Here is a 3,535-nt window from a genome sequence, read left to right as displayed (position 1 = left end):
AACAAAGTCTGTGGATTGTTAAACAATAAGCTGCAGAGAATAGTTTTATTGAGACGGTTTATCAGAGGTCAATCTGTGACTCTAAGGAACATTTTTCCTCGTCTTTTTTTTTGTGACTCATTGACGACACGGCCCTTTGCCAGCCACTCTCACATTTTTCTTCTCTCGTCTGTCAGAAGAAGAAGAAGAAAAAGAAACAGGGTTAGAATGGGTTAGATGCTCTCTCAATCATTTGCTACCGGAGTTTCTCAACTTTACTTTTCTAATCCAGCCTTCCTGTTAGCTTTCTGCCTGATTCTGAGCTGATTCTCTGAGCCTGGCTGAATCCTATCAGACCTGTCCTAGTGTGTTTACTTTCATTTGCTTTTAGGCAAATATAGATTATTTGATTACGTTTCTCTACATTAAATAAATATGAAAGAGGTGAAGAATGCAAACAAAACTCTGGCTCCTTTTCCTTGGCGGGTTCTGTGTGATTTCAGCTTGTTTGTGGACAGAAGGGTGACATACTGGTTCTCTTGGCAGAGAAGACATGTTGTCCCATACGTCTTTCCATTACTTCCACAGACTGGATCATACTCCTTGGTACAGCCCTTCCCTTCATAGCCTTCACAGGCCGGCTGGAAAAAAATGGGAAAAAACGGAATGAATGATAATGATTGTGTTTGATGATGATGTGATGTGAATTGGCAGCTACAAATCGAATAAATAAGTGTTTTCTAACTGCAATTAAACTTTCAGAAGAATATATTTTGTTTTAAAACATTTGTGTTTTCTACTGAATGATTCACAGCCTTTTTAAACAGTTAATATTATGATATTCTGATAAAACATCATACTCCAATAATGATAATACATTATACAGGAATGAATTAATGAATTCATTGTTCCATTTAAGGCAATCAAAGGAGATTCACTCAAACTAATGATTTTAATGAGAAGTGATGCAGCAATAACTTTAATCTGCTAGATAAAGATGTAGAAAAGCAGAAGGCTTTCATCAGTGCTGGCTCCCATCAGACCCCAGCAGTGGCCTCTGGTGGAATTTTCTCCAGGGGGGCCTAGAAATCAAAATACACGTATACCAAAAACCAATCAAACATATACTTGTCAGAAGGCTCAGAGGAAAGGACAGAAGTAATGCCAGTCAGAACGTGATATATTCAAAAAGGCGTTTATTGATTAAGTGTGCAGCTGGTCATCGGCTGCGGCGGGCTCACTGGGAGGAGCTTTTTAACGAGCCGGCACCAGAGATCAGTAAAACCTGGAGGTTACAGCAGGTTTAACCCGGCACACATGGAAAAGAGAGAACGAGGGAGCTGGAGGGGCACTGCCGCTGGGTTCACTACCTCAGAAATGGGCCGATAAAGCGGACGGCCAGCTTTTTACTATCCACCTTAAGGGGGAGATTCTCAGTGGGCCGCCAAACCTTCTGGACTACCTTACAGGACCAATCTGCTATGAACAATCAAGGCCTTAGAAATGACCTTTCTAGCTCTTCTCCAGGCCCGCTGACACCTAAGAGCAGACAGGCGAGCAGAAGGAACCTTAGCATCTCTCTCCTGAATGGTGAACACTGGTGGTTGAAAACCCAAAACAACAAAAACTGGAGAGAGAGCCCAGTGATGCTAGAGGGAGCAGAATTAATCACCTGCTCCACCCAGCAGAGCTGACTGGCCTACTTAGTGGGATCAGTCTTACAGAGAATACGGATCTTGGTGTCAGTTTCCTGCTTGGCCCTCTCTGTCTGACCATCTGTTTGGAGGTGAAAGTCTGAAAACAGGCTGACGGAGATCCCCAACAAGGAGCAGAACTCCCTCCAGAATTGGGAAATAATAAATAATACATCGGAAACGATGTCTGTGAGGAGACCATGCAGATGAAAAACTTCTTGGATGAGAACCTCCCCAATCTCCTTGGCAGAGGGGAGTTTGGGCAGCGGAACCAAGTGGACCGTTTTAGTGGGCCAGTGTGTCATCAACAGTGAGGATAAGGGTGTTACTTCCAGAACATGGTAACCGGGTGATAAAGTCCTATATAAGACCAAGGCTGAGAAGGGATAGGCAAACGTGTGAGAAAACCAGATGAAGGTCTTCTAGACGACTTGGACTGATTACAGAGAGCACAGGCTGCAGCAAACTCTTGCACATCTGAAGACAGAGAAGGCCACCAAAACTGAAATTTTTGGTCCGGGCCTTTAAGACAGAGAGAAGTTAATCTCTTGGCAGACTTGAGATACTCCAGGTTCTTGTGGTCAGTCCAGAAAAGGAGTCTTTGAACCGTCCAACCAGTGTCTCATCTGCTCTAGAGCTAGCTTGACAGACAGCAACTCTCTGTCCCTGGCATCACAGTTCCATTCCACTTCTTAGAAAGGCTAGGGGTGCGATGCCTGCTCTAATTGACTCAGAGATGTAGTTCTCCATAACGAGAGTCTCAGCAACAGATAAAGAAAACAAGCTAGCCCTAGGGGCTGAGGTAACTGACATTAAATCAATCCCACAATCAAAGATTTGGATATTTTCAGGAACTTTAGAGAGATCAGCGTAATAGTTATAAGCGATGACTGGTTAAGTTGATGGCCATCTAAGGATAGTACCTTATGGGCATCCGGTAAGACTGGCCCTGGTTGGCTGTGATTCTGAGGGGAAGGAGCTGGAGTATCGATCGGTCATCATGGACTTTGTGGACTGGTGTGAGAAGAACCACCTGTGTCTGAACACCAGTAAGACCAAGGAGATGGTGATCAATTCAGGAGAAGACCCCCACCTCACTCCCCATGAACATCCAGGGGCAGAACATAGAAACTGTGGAGAGTTTCAAATCCCTGGGTGTTCATGTCAGTTATAAACTGGACTGGACTCATAACAGCGATGCCTGTATAAGAAGGGCCAGAGCCGCCTCCCTCCACCTCCTGAGGAGGCTGAGGTCCTCTGCAGTGAGCAAGCCCCTGCTTCAAACCTTCTCTGGCTCTGTGGTGGCATCAGCCCTCCTCTACGCTGTTGTCTGCTGGGCTCCTGGCAGCGCAGAGCGGGACAGGAAGAGACTGAATCAGCTGGTGAGGAAGGCCGTTAGCAGAGCTGTTAGTCACCAGGCTCTTCTTTTCTTCCTTTCTGTGTCATGTGATGGAAAAGTGTGTAACAGGCACCAATACTTCAAAACCTGGCTGGTGGTCTCACCGTGTTTGGGGCTTAAACCTGTAGCAGGAGGAAGCTGTTTCTCAGCTACTGTAGTCTGGCATAGCCTGAACTCTGTGATTTCACTATTGCTGTTGGTGCAGGAGGCTTTGGTGCCGACGGCAACATTAGAACCAGCTGCAGATATTGATATAATTTGGACCCGTCGGAATTTACAGAACAAATGAAGCTTCAATCTGGGAGACTCTTATCAGCGTCGCCTGGAACATCTGCTGATGTCCCACGTTCAGCTCCAGCTAATCAATATCAGCACCGCCCCTCCTCTCAAGCCAATCATCTTTCAAGGTCCCCCTCATTTAGCTCCTGGCCTCGACTCCCTCCCACTCCCGAGCTTTCACCCA

At 45.8% G+C, this 3,535-nt stretch overlaps 1 long non-coding RNA gene across 1 annotated transcript in view; it reads right to left on the bottom strand.

The window, feature by feature from the left end:
* The window catches only part of LOC107098617, a 5,341-nt gene continuing 1,806 nt past the window's right edge, over window positions 1-3,535 (bottom strand). The window contains exons 2-3 of the long non-coding RNA XR_001481903.1: window positions 511-620; window positions 1-169 (exon numbers count right to left, since the gene is read on the bottom strand). This is a non-coding gene — a long non-coding RNA (uncharacterized LOC107098617). The remainder of the gene's footprint in view (window positions 170-510; window positions 621-3,535) is intronic.

The sequence above is a fragment of the Cyprinodon variegatus genome, unplaced genomic scaffold (assembly GCF_000732505.1).
Source record: "Cyprinodon variegatus isolate N-32 unplaced genomic scaffold, C_variegatus-1.0 Scaffold793, whole genome shotgun sequence".
NCBI classification, from domain to species: Eukaryota; Metazoa; Chordata; class Actinopteri; order Cyprinodontiformes; family Cyprinodontidae; genus Cyprinodon; species Cyprinodon variegatus.
This window is presented reverse-complemented; position numbering and strand designations above follow the sequence as displayed.